The sequence below is a fragment of the Neolamprologus brichardi genome, chromosome 10, assembly GCF_056152115.1.
Source record: "Neolamprologus brichardi isolate AB-2024 chromosome 10, ASM5615211v1, whole genome shotgun sequence".
Lineage (NCBI taxonomy): Eukaryota > Metazoa > Chordata > Actinopteri > Cichliformes > Cichlidae > Neolamprologus > Neolamprologus brichardi.
In genome coordinates, this window is record NC_142113.1 from 2,019,626 (window position 1) to 2,033,346 (window position 13,721).

The 13,721-nt window shown below is 42.6% G+C and overlaps 1 protein-coding gene across 8 annotated transcripts in view; it reads left to right on the forward strand.

Annotated features, from left to right (window-relative positions):
* The window catches only part of auts2a (activator of transcription and developmental regulator AUTS2 a), a 381,738-nt gene that overhangs the window by 305,543 nt on the left and 62,474 nt on the right, over positions 1 to 13,721 (forward strand). The window lies entirely within an intron of this gene.

A 13,721-nucleotide genomic window follows, 5' to 3' on the forward strand; every position in this document is an offset into this window, starting at 1 on the left:
TGTCATCGTTCCGTGTCACATGCTCGTCACATGATCACAACAGATTATTGGCAGCGGGCGCCATAGTTCGCTCAGGGAATGCAGTGTTGGGAAGGTTACTTTTAAAATGTATTCCACTACAGATTACAGAATACATGCCCCAAAATTTATTCTGTAACGTATTCCGTTACGTTACTCAATGAGAGTAACGTATTCTGAATACTTTGGATTACTTAATATATTATCATGCTGTTTACAACTACATGAATGTACTATTGCTGTGATTTATTACTGTTACTGAAGGTCCGCGGCTCCGAACCGTAGTAAAGGGACCTCTGGCTAATACGGTGGGTTCGTGTCGGGCTCATAGCCGAAAAATAGCTTTACTTTGTTGTCTGGGTCAACTTTGCTAGCAGAGACAGAGAGAGGCGTTGAAAGGCTGCTCCAACAGAACTTATTGTTTTTGGAGGAAAACACGAACACGGTGTACAGTCGAGTCTTAATAGCTTACTTACAGCTGGGCTCGTCAGGCTCTCTTCTTGGCTGCAGTGGTTATTATTATATTTACATGCTTCCAGCTCCCGTTTCTGCTCGATGACAGCTCGTACTTTTCCTTTTTCTCCCTCCCTCGCTCACAGACATAACGTGTATGGCAGTCCATTCTCCCTGCAGCACGGACTACACTGCCCATGATGCTACATTCTTTAGAGCTATACCTGTAGCATTCTGCCTGTTAGCTTAGCACAACAACAACAAAAAGGCCTCTCTCACCCAGGAAACACGCAGAGAGAGAGCGTCACCCTGTAACCATGGTAACCGTAACGCTGCCGCCTGGAACAACAGAACGTAGCTGTCAAACAAAACCCAAACAGTCCTGACCCGCCACAATATGAAACAGGGAAGTACCGCCGTGTAATCCATTTATTTCAACAAAGTAACTGTATTGTAAATACCACCTTTTTAAACGGTAACTGTAACGGAATACAGTTACTCATATTTTGTATTTTAAATACGTAACGGCGGTACATGTATTCCGTTACTCCCCAACACTGAAGTGTTGGGCTTGTATCATATAATTAAGATCTTGCTGGAAGACTTATTTTAGACACATACTGACCAGAGATGCAACAATTTACTCATAGACGGATGAAAATGAGAGGATCATTAAAAAGATGGAACGGCAGCAGTTTGTTTGAGCGTTCCTATGAAAGCACAAAAGAAGAGGTGGACTGGCATGGCAGCGACTGCCACCAGCTTTTTCATCGACAGGCAGGATTTAGCATGTTTACACTGAGCATGTATTTGCACTCTGCTTTGGCTGAAGAGAAAATTGGGGCCAATATCAAAGGAAATATTTCATAGTTTACGGGCAGCAGGGCTGCAAAGCTTTCTGTATTCCTTTGTGTCACTCTTGGTGCTTTTTCTGTTGGAATAAATGGTACATAATTCGTTCCTGTTTGATTTTTTCTGTTTTTCTAACGTTTTGGGTTTTTTTTCTACCTCTGGGCTTTGGGTGGTGCGTGTGGAAGAGAAGAAGCAGTGTGTACTTGTAATAATTAGTCTGAGGCTGGACATTAGAATAATGTAAACAGTATCTGTGAAAGTGAAAACATCGCGCTTCGCCAGTTTACATTTGTTTGCCCGAGGGCTCGTATTTTTCAAACGCTCCGCACAAATTGTTTCATGCATTTGGTTTGAGAACTGCAAAATCTGACATCCTGAATAAGTCAGCAGCATGCCCACACTGCCTTTGCCTTCCAGTAGTTTGTTTTTTCCTCTGGCGTCCTGTCCAAAGTGGATAATTGACAACAGCACCAGCGTGAAGTCCAAACCGAGGCCCTTTCCAGCTTCAAAGCGTTCTCACGTCCAAAGGAGCTCAGACGTAGAGCCCTAGCACTCTGTCTAAGCATCCTCAATTCCTTTCACACACATTGGGAATCGTTGATTCTTCAGTCGATTGTTCTAGTCTAGTCACCAGGAAAAGCCTTGCCTGTCAGTAGTGAGAGCAGCTGCGAGTGTGTGTGTGTTCCTCTGTGTAAATGAGTTCCAGCTAGATTTAGTGGAGGCTTTTAGTTCTAGGCGAGGCTGAGCCCGTGGCACAGCCAGAACAGGTTGAGTTTCAAAGGGGCTTATCAGGGGAATTAGGCAAGCCTTTGGAGTTTGAGCGTAGCCTAATTTCTGGTGACCTTTCCTTGGCTCTGGTTTGACTTTTTGTGGTGATCAGCAAGTGCTCTAACAAGCTTTTCCGTCTGTGTGGCTGGGGATTACTGTGGAGCTGCCGTGCCCTCCCCTGCACTCACAAGAAGCCATCTGTGGCGAGGAGAGATTAGGTGAGAGAGAGCGAGCAGAAGTAGGCAATACCCTGAAGGGGCATTGTCACGCCTGTCTGTGTGTTGGTGAGGATTCTGCGCTTGTCAGAGTCTCCTTTTGTGACAAATTGGTATGTTTTGTTCTGCCATTTTAAACCGTCAGGCGCTGGCAACAGTATGAACCTATTATTCCAGCATTCATGGATTTTTGACTCTTTTTTTTGGTTATTTATTTATTTTTATGTATTTTTTATGGGAGTGCCTTTCCTCCTTTTTTTTCTTGGACTATCGCCTTGATATTCGTTTCACCTTGTGTTTGGCGTAGAAGCTGCGATTATTACTTACAGAGATGGCTCAGAGGTGTCTAAGGTAAGGTTAGACTTTGTCGTTTCTTACTGGACCTCATGTAAAATACTTTCATGAGATGCGCATCAGGTGCCAAAACTTTTCCACGGTGCGTTCATGAATCCGGCATTTATTGCCAAACTATTCCTAATGCAGTGTTGCTGTTTAGTACCATTTAACGCTCGTGTTTCTTTGTGTGCGCATTAATATAACAATATGCAGATACGACGTTATGTCATCTGATTGCATTCATTATACTTCCACTGATGATCTTTGTTCACAAACCCCTGCCGCGTTAACAATTGAATTGATTGCATTTAATCAGAACACTTTTGAATTAATTATGGAAACAGAATGTCACGTCTCTCGTAATTAGACGCTGGATCGCTTGTTGACTGAGTGAGAAACACAACAATGCTGTTTTTGCTCGCAGTACTATGTGAAATAGTCGAGAGGTCGTGAGGATGATTATAAAACTCTTTATTGAATCCAGCAGCTGTTGTACAACTGTTGGCAGTCTGATTATTTTCTTCTTGGATCGACTGTACCTGTGATTCTCCTTTAGCAACACACATAACGTGCAAGTGTTTGTTTATTATTTTACTCAGTTTTATCGTTCATAAACCGGCTGACATGTTGTCTGTGACGGACGAGACGCAGATGATTTGCTGGGAAAAAACGCTTTTAATTAATCGCACAATTTTCTGTAATTAATCGCGATTAATCGATCAACAGCCTTTATATAACTTTATGTTTGAGCTTGTAACAGACATTTATGCAATATAATGAAATAAATGTAGAACAAACACAAAGAAGGTTAAATGCTTAAATTCAAAGAGAATTTGAATAGTTCAGTCTTCTACAGGCTCTCTCCTGTGAAATGCAACTTTTTAAAGAACCTAATACACTAATAGGTAAGTATACATTAATATATAATAATATATTAGTGCTGCCAAACAATTAAAATGTTTAATCAGATTCATCACAGGGTTACTGTGGATTCATTTTGATTAAATATCATGTTTATTCTATATTAATCACGTTTCATTTTGCATGAGCAAACAGACTCGAGAAAAAATGGAAACTATACAAACTTTATTGAACATTTGGAACATTCATGTTAACAAAAACCTCTGTAAACATGTCTCCTCTCTCTGTCACTCTTGGGGAGGCTCCAAGTCCTTGAAACGAGGAACCAAAGCTGTGTAAAGGTTCTCCGTGATATTAACACGTCTGCAGTTTGTTGCAATCCGCTTGGCGTCAGTCGATGTGTCCGAGGTCGACTTACTGAGTCCGCGATGCTCCGTGAGTGGTTTGTCCAAGCTGGGTGACGCGTTAGCCAAAGTGCTAGCAGCATCCTGGCTAACGTATGCTTCGCGTCAACGTGATATTTTAAGCAGGAAGTGCTTCGGTGAAAATTCCTTCTTGCACAACGTGCATGAGACTTTATGTCGGTCGACTGTTCCATCTTCTTGTTTTTTTAATACTCAAATTTCCCATCGAGAGGCCGATGTGCGTTTATCATCGTCCATATTGAGTTGATTGGTTCAGTCACCAGATCAACTGCCCGTTTGCATGAAGGTAACTCTGCTTGGACAAACTGCCCGAAATGCGCTGCTGAAACATTTCAGGGATTTTGAGTGACTCTGCACCCCAGATGCGTCAATTTTTTTTAACCGCGTTAATCGTGATGACGGCTCAATCTACACGTTATTTTTGACAGCACTACTTTTAACAACTGTCACCAAATATATTTTGACTGCTTAAAGCGTTGGGCTTGTTGTTGTTGTTTCTCTGTAAGTGCACATGCTGCGAGTTTTGTGCTTCTGGCCTGGATTGCACCATAAAGGTTATTAAAGAATGAAATATTTTTATTGCATTTAACTTGCAATAAACACACACCAAATAAAATTACTCTTTTGCAGCTTCCATATAAATGCGTAATAAAGACTTACTGATAGTCAGCACATGTTGCTTTAACATCACCTGATGCTTTTGCTTGGAGCTGCTGTTCTCTGCAGACTCACTAACCAATCAGATGCATGCATATCTGATTCTGTGCTAGTCTGCAGCTGTCTGTGCACCAGCAATGTAAGCGTGATCTCAAACAGTTACTGGTTCATTTGGTACCAGTATGCATGCATTACCTTATAAAGCCAGTCATCTGTCAATATAACCAGTTGCCATAGTTTCCCAATTGTTGTATGAGACATTTTCATTGTACTTAAACCAGCTTAGGTGTAATTTCCATTAAAGCTGCAATAATATTTGCAAGTAACTAAACTAATATTTAAAAAGATATTACTAGCTAACCTGAAAGCTGTATTACAACTGGTTTGGTTTCCTGATATGAGCTGAACACTAAAGGGAGAGTCAGTACCTGTTAGTGTATCCCTTTAAGAATGGGTACAAGGGTGGGGAGAGAAGAGCCTCATCATCATCATGCAGGAGTCATCTGGGTAGCCTCTCCTCCCTCTCTACTGCATTATCATAAAAAGTGATTTAGGACTGATTGATGCAAATGGCCCTCTGTTCTTTTCTATCATTAACGGGTCCTTCGCTGTGGCCACAGGCGGTGATTAAAGCTGTCATTTCCAGCTACTCATTAAAGGAGAGCGCCGGGCTGTGGGAGGGATTGAGAGAGGGTTGGGGAGGAAGAGAAGGAGGAAGGAAGAGAGGGAGGACGACAGGCTGGAGGAGGAGAGATGGAACCATTTTATTCCTGAGGAAGTGCCGTGTAGTGGAACCGGCTTTCTGGGGAAAAAAGAGGCAATGTTTTCATAATTGCTGTATTCCACCCAGTCTGCCGTATGCAGCCGTCCAAATTCATTACAATAGCATCTTTTATGAGTCCCCAAATGCTTTTTAGTTTAGCCTGCCAATCGGGTTGCTTATAAAAAAGCGGGGCGAAGAATAGCAATAACAAGCGACAGTAGGGTTCAAATCGAAGTCACTTTACAGTCTGTATTAATTTTCACATTTTGTGTGGAACCAGGAAAAACTTGTGACGCACATAACTATAAAAAAAAATCAATACAACTTTGTTTTTTATTTCTGTTTTGCTCGTGGTTATAAATCACCAACAACACTGTCAAAGAAAGTGAAACTGTTGACAAACAGCCCCAAATACTGAAGTGTGTCTGCAGCCGCCCCATGACTCCTGGCAAAGACATTATTCTGTGTGGCTCGTACTTACTCTTGAACATGAATGAGTGCGTGCTTGTGTGTGCTGCTTGCCGATAGGAACCTTATCTACTCTAATGGGGGCGGTTCTTGGCTGTGAGGCTGTGAGATCCGAAGCTCCAGCTGAGCTTTCCTCTGCGGGAGCCTGCAATATCACCATGTCCTGGGGACCTGTGCTAATGGCCTGGGGTGCCCTTACTGCTATTGTGCCCAGCAGGCCCACCACTCCATGAACATACACAACCCCAAGCTGTCTCCATCTGTACCCCCCACATCTCTTTTATCTCTCAGTACAATCCAGTCTCCCTCAGATAGCACACTGAGCTTCTGGTCTGGGTGCGCCTGGCTTATAGCAATGGGACCGAGGGGTTTGGGGGATTGGAGAAGACGATGAATGGGAGAAGATATGTTTTGTTAGTGGCGCAGCACCAGGGCACTAAGCTTCAAGCAGAGAGGTCTATCAATCGACATTATTCTGGAGCAAAGGTTTCCTGGCCTAAGATGCGATACCCCTGTGCAGACCCCACAATGCATGCTGCTGAGGAATACTAATGAGGTTTAGCCTGTTCGTCTAGTACCTAGCTGTGGCCAGCACATACACTGTGTTCTCACAGCATTATCCTGTCCACATGTGAAGATGAAAAAGAGCCGATTGGTGCCTAATCCTCTTTAAAAGGGACAGCATTTGGGAAGAGGTGAGACTGTCAAAGTGTGAGATTGAATTATTTACTTTTTACCAGAGCGGGGGAACGAGTCGGTGCTGTGCAGGATGGCTTCCAAGATAATAGTGCAGATTTCTGAGATACATTAGAAGCAATTAGTCACCAGATGAAAGTCCAATAATTATTTGCCAAAGGCAAACAACAGCAATTATTTAAGTGGAAATTACAAGCCAGCATGCTGACTTAGACTCGCTCGTCACACCTTAGCTGACACCTTTCATTTGCACAGCACAGAATGCAGCATTTTGCTTGCTTTTCTTATTTAATAAGTAATCATGTTCAGTGTTACGGTTCTGGAGATGTACTGTACCTGTGAAATCAATCTAAAAGCCCTTATGTAAATACAGTGTTGGTCAAGTTACTTGAAAAAAGTAATCAGTAACTAATTATTGATTACTTCTCCCAAAAAGTAATCCCGTTACTTTACTGATTACTTATTTTCAAAAGTAATTAATTACTTAGTTACTTTTTAAAAACACAATTTGCAACCTGAATAGGTGATAAAGCGATAGATCTTTCAGCCCAATTCTACTTTTTCTACATAATCATACAAAATGTAATCAAATGGAAAAGTCTCTTTTTAAAACTTGTTTTATTAGTTTTAATCTTTTAACTTTATGCATCAAGCAAAAATTTAATTATCTGCAACATTCTCTGACTGGAAGAAATTAGTTTAACATTTAAACTTATTTTCTGCACATTCCAGCACATAAAATAAAATATTTTTTGTGTTTACACTCAGTCTTTCAAATAGATGCAAGTAAAACACAGCAGAAAATAAATAAAGTCAAAGACTAGCGGTCCTGTTGCTCTATTTTCACCTGTAAAGCAGGAGTGGGGTAGGCGGAGGGTTACCCTGGTGCAGGTGTGCAGCGGTCAGTGGAAGAATCCGCGAGTTTCTCTGTGAGTTTCCCATTACGTCGTAGCTACTCGGTGCTTGTTTGGAAGTTTAGGGTTTTTTTCTCTGTAAAAAGAAGTTTTCTTCCCACGCACAACGGACACTAATGTTTTTGTCACTTTTTATGGAATCAAACTCAAAGTAAGGTCAGTACTTCCACGCTTTAAACGCTGCACGCTCATACTCTCTCTGCACTCGATATATGATCCATTGTTGATCTGCACACAGCTGTTGTCACGAACGTCGCACTCGCTTACGTCACTGTCATGAGACATTCTCGCAAAAAAATCACGGTTTTAGTAACGCAGTAACGCAGCGTTCCTACGGGAAAGTAACGGTAATCTAATTACTGTTTTTGAAATAGTAATCCCTTACTTTACTCGTTACCTGAAAAAAGTAATCAGATTACAGTAACGCGTTACTTGTAATATTTACACAGAGATGGTTACTGCCCATCTCTGTGTAAATATTCCAGTTCTTTGGAATAACACAGTTTTCTATCTGTTTTTATTGCCCATGAAATCCAACATTTTCAATGGGAAAAGATGCAATAATCACCTGTTTAAGAGCAACGTGTAGGCACACATGCATGTGTGAAGGAAAGCCATAGCAGGGCCTAATGGTGCCATTAATTTTGTTCTGGAGACTTTCAAGAAAAATGGATAGATTTCCCCTCCCCGCTTGCTCTCTAAACTGGTTTTAATGAAGAAGATAAAGTGGTTTCTTGAGTGTCTCACAGGCTCCCCGCAGTCACTTCATTTGACATTATTCTAGTGCAGCTGAATGGAGGTGGCAGCCTGCTTGGCTACGTGTTGACATGCCAGCAGCACCCTCCCAGGGCTGCTATAATGAGGAACCAGCTTCCTCCCAGGGCTGGGACCAGGTGGGACCATTTCAGAGTTTGCACTGGTAAAGGAGGAAACGGACAGATGGAGCAAGGCACCCATTCTCCATCTGCAGCCTCAACACCACCTTACCTCGGATTATGTCATATGTCACATCATACCCCACTGCTGTTCCAGCTGTATCTGCAATTGCCTTAAGCCCTGGAGGTGCCCAGACAGCTGACAGTGGGATTATTACTCTCTCGAATATGTCTGCAGGGCCCACCTCTCTGGGGAGGCTCTGCCTGCAGACTGCGGTGCCCACTGAGGGAGGGGCTGACAGGGTCTTTATGACTAGACACTCTCTCTGGGGACCACTCGGGAATAAATTAGCATGGCCACAACCCTTCTGGCATAATGTGATTGGACATGAGGGAGGCAGCCCCACCCCTCACCCCTCCCAGAGGACAAGTATACTCAGTGCTCAACCTAATCTTTGTTGAGCATTAAAATACATGATCGCGCCTCCGGGGCATGCACAGAATCTGTCCTTTGTGTGCATTCATCCTGCCATCCACCCCGTAATCATAGATCATAAACTCAGTTGCTGAAAAAAAAAGATATTGTTTGAGAGTTAATAAACATACTTGCTGATCTTGTAAAAGTTTCAAATTGTCTCCAGAGCCGTTTCCTGTCGTTTGTTTGGTGGCTAAATGTGAAGCAGGGGAGAAAGGGAGGAGTGGAGCACGAGACCAGGGAGGAGAGTGGCTTAGTGTAAGACGTTAAATCCTAAGCTAAAATACATAGCCCTCAGGAGGTGCAGCTTCTTAACCTCAACCTGCTTGGTCTGATAAGACTGTTTCTTTGTTGTTGGCTGGAAAGTAATGCGGACTAGCTAAAGGCTATTAAAACAAGCTTTGCCTGGGAGTGGTTTATCAGGAGATTTCATCACTCCGTCGTGTATTAAGAACAGAAACAAAGCCTCTCTGAACTGTGTTCAGCAATCAGACAAAGCAATAAATGCATATTTTTGGTTGCTCGTGTTTATTTTGAACTAACTAAAGGTACGTCACAGCCTGCCCCATCGGTGCAAATCCCCTCCCAGGATGAAACTGTCTGTGACCTCCAGCCAATATCACAGAAACGTTTCGCCGGAATCTGCCAGCTGTTTTTCTGTAAGTCAGACTCCCAGCTGTCAGTGATTACTGCTGTGGACCGTGCCCGGAGCTTTGCCGACAGTCCCCTTTTGATTAGCAATTATCCAGAAAAAAGGCTAGGGGAAACTCAGACGCTCATGAGAACACGGCTTCAACCTGTTTTTCCATTGAGTAAAATTCTGTCGGGGCAGCCGAAGGTTGCCGTGGTTCACCGGGGTCCACAGCACCACTTGGCTTTGATTCCTTTATGCCTCCCAGATGTTGGCCCATATGGTTCCACTTACTCCACGGGGAAGGAAAATAAATGGTTTGTTTTTCTATTGTGGTCTCACTCATTATGCACTTATAAAACCAGCTTTTGAAGATTAGAAACGTATGCCTGTGTTGAGCCAGATATAAGCTGGCATGTTAGCATGGAATGTGTGGCTTTTCCTCTTAAGCTCACATTTCCCTGAGTTCAATTTTATTTTAACAGTAACACAGATCAGAGCTGGAGTAGTGCTTTATATATAGTTTTAGCTTTGCCCGTTTAGCCTAACCTCAGAACACTGATTCAAACCAAGAAATGTAATGTGCAACCTTAGCATGCATCTTTTGCTCCACTTATTAAATGTGAAAATGTAAAACCATGATGGAGAAACGTACTTGTCCTCATAAGCTGTTAGATTTACAATAGGTCACCAAGATATCAGTTTAAAAGTGTTCTAAATGCTAAATATTTAGAATTAGCAGCTAATTTATATTGTGCTTTAATACGGTCATGTGAAAACCGAAGTACACCCTTATTTCTTCCACTGAAATTAAGAGGGTAAGTAGCAGCATCAGGTGCATTTGCTTTATTGATCACACTGGGACAATGATCCCAAGTCTCTCTATAAAAGCAGCGGTGGACGTCCCAGCAAATTCACCCCAAGGTCAGCAATGCAAAAACCCAAGAGCTACATCTCCGTTCATAATAATCAGTGTTGGGAAGGTTACTTAAAATGTATTCCACTACAGATTACAGAATACATGGCACTAAATGTAGTTTGTAACGTATTCTGTTAAACAATCATGTGCAGCTCTGAAAGCAACACCAACTAGACTGTTAAATCTTAATATAAGTGAGTAACAGTAGGTGGACTTTAGGTAAGGCTGCACATTTTGCACTGATCTCGTATAGAAAACCATTTCTGTGTCAGTATAATGTTTTCTTTCTGTCTGCTTTCAGAACTGCACATGATTATTTGCAGCTAGCAGGTTGTAATGCAAGATAATACAGATACAGAAAGGGCCTGCCTATTGTTTCTGATTTGTAAGACTTCAAAATAGATAAAAGTCCTGTATTAAACCAAGGCAGCACGGTGGACAGCACTGTTGCTGCACAGCAAGAAGGTCCTGAGTTCAATTCCACCATCAGGTCTTTCTGTGTGGAGTTTGCATGTTCTCCCCGTGTTTGCGTGGGTTCCCTCCGGGTACTCCGGCTTCCTCCCACCGTCCAAAGACATGCAGCTTGTGGGGATAGGTTAATTGGATAATCCAAATTGCCACTAGGTGTGAATGTGCGAGTGAATGTGAGTGCGAATGGTTGTCTGTCCCTCTGTGTGTTGGCCCTGCGACAGACTGGCGACCTGTCCAGGGTGTACCCCACCTCTCGCCCTATGACAGCTGGGATAGGCTCCAGCACCACGACCCTGAAAAGGAGAAGCGAATGGATGGATGGAGGTTGTAATGCAGCCTTCATTAATTCTAATAAATCACACAGCAATAGTACATCAAAGATACTGAAGTGGCACATAACCCAGGTAGCTACCACAACTAAAACAAGCTAGCTGCAGTAGGCTAACGTTAGCTTTTTAAAAAGAAGTTAGTTCCAGATGTTTCTTTCTGTTGGAGTCTTTGGACGCTGAGAGCAGCTTGGTTGGTGCATTGCACGGTCAGATTTCCAGTCAGAGCCTCTTATTGTGTGTTTTGTTTGCGTGGAATTACCAACAATAGAGAGGCGATAGCCTAACACAGCGTACCTTTTTTGCGCCACGGGCCGGTTTATGCCCGACAATATTTTCACGGACCGGCCTTTAAGGTGTCGCGGATAAATACAACAAAATAAAACTAGTACCGGTACCGAAAAAAGATGATTTGTTCATAACACACAGGAAAAGACCCAGAGAAACCAAGTTGATGATAAAAACGATAACAAAATAACGCTGAAAACCGATAAAAACCCTGAAAACTACACATTTCACACCCGAGCCTCAACTCTCGTGGCCCGGTACCAAACGACTCACAGACCGGTACCGGTCCGAGGCCCGGGGGTTGGGGAATGCTGGCCTAACATATGAAACAGGAAAAGACAGAGGTGTAATCCATTTATTTCAACAAAGTAACTGTACTCTAACCTGTTTAAGAAGTAACTGTAGCGGAATACAGTTACTCATATTTTGTATTTTAAATACGTAACACTGGTACATGTATTCTGTTACTCCCCAACACTGATAATAGTACAGTTAGAAAAGACTGAAAGGCTTGAAAGAAGAAGGTCTTTAAAAAAGAACATGGCAGCACAGTTTAGGCTTAGCTTCTGTAGAGCATGGTAGGTAGTGGAAGGTTAATGATTTGGGCTTTTTTTGCAGCCACAGTTTCTGTACCAAAGTACTCTAGAGTCAGGTGTGAGGCCATCTGACCAACAGCTAAAGCTTGGCTTAAATTGTGTCATGCAAAAGGACAATGATCGCAAATACACCAATAAATCTACAATGAAGTGAGTTAAAAAGATCAAGATATTTCTTGCTGCTCAACTCCTGCGCATAAAAGAATGACCATAAGCCTGTATGAACTGGAACAGAAAACATATGCCTCAAGTTATTGCTGCTAAACTTTTTCTACGAGCTTTTCCATACATTCATACTTTTCCACTCGGTTGTATGGAGCAATAACACAAAATTAGAACTGGATGTTCATCAGACCTTTGCTTGCTCGACTGTTCCTCGGGACCTCACCCAGTCTTACCTCCTGCTTACATAGAAAAGGAGTTTTCTCAACCATGTTTTCCTTTCAAACTGCTGCTTTCAACTTTTCCTTTGACTGACAACAACTTTGTTTTACTCTTTGGCATTCCTTCCCATCCTCAATAACTCATTCCTCACTCTCACAGCTCTTCTGAGCATTTAAGGAAGTGTTAGTTCTGTGGGGTAGCAGGTGTTCCCAGCCTTTCCTGCCCTGACCTTTCAAGTGCTGGTCGTCTATCAGTGGGTGTCAGGCCTATAAGTAAGATTCAGGTCACCCGTCTAACTGAGAGGTCACCCTTCACTCACACTGTGAAAGGAAGAGAGGGAACTAAAGATAAGAGAGAAGAACGTAGACAAGAGAGGCCCCTCTTCAGATTCTTTACCTTGGACTTTTGTGGTTCTTGAACAATGAGAGCACATCTGGCTGCTTCTCACTAGTTTGTCACAGTTGTCCCTCATCCTTGAAAGGAAGCGCCTGAGAGAAAAACAGGAGAAAGAGAGCCAGTGTTGTTCTTTACTCTCTACCTGGTTTGAAATAAAAGGAAAGTCCTTTGGATTGTGGACGCGTCCTCCAGTCCAGCCGGGGGCTACATAGTATGGATCAATATAAAACGACACAGGCGCAAGCACGGGCTGTGTAAAGTTTCATTTAATGGATCTGTTTGTTTGTTTGTTTGTTTTATAGCTGGTCATAAAGACAAATGACAAGACAATATGAGGGCAAGAGCTTCTTTTCTTTTCCATAAAGGCTGTTATTTTTAGCCTGCAGTTCTGTGATGGACTCCTTTCAGCAGAACTGACAAGTCTTCTTTCAAATTAGAGCACCTTGTCAAAAGTACAGAGGGGCGGATGGATCTAGCCTATCTTCATTAAATGTTCTTTAATTGGCTTTGTAAGGAATAATCTCTCCATCTCTCTGAGCTCCACGGTTGGCAGGCAGGCTGTATAACGGCACCGCTCGTCTGTCAAAACGTCAGCAGCATCTCAAAAATGAAAGCGACACATGCCAGCAAGTTGTTCAACACTGTGTACAAATCCTCCAGATCACACGTCAGTAGAAAGGCCTGTCATAATCCTCTTTCAAGGAAATTAGAGTTTAGGTAAACACAACTGTCATGTGCAGTGTTCCTTAGAAAAGTTTTTTCCCTTTTCTTAGCTCGTAATCTTAAAAGGACCCCGAGCTCAGAGTATAAGCACATTTTCATTTATCACACGGCGTATCTTCTATTGTTGCCGAAGCGCTGACAGTATCCACAAATTTTGAAGGCCCCGGAGCGTTGGTGTTGTCAAATTGAAATGTGGGAAGCAGAATTGCTT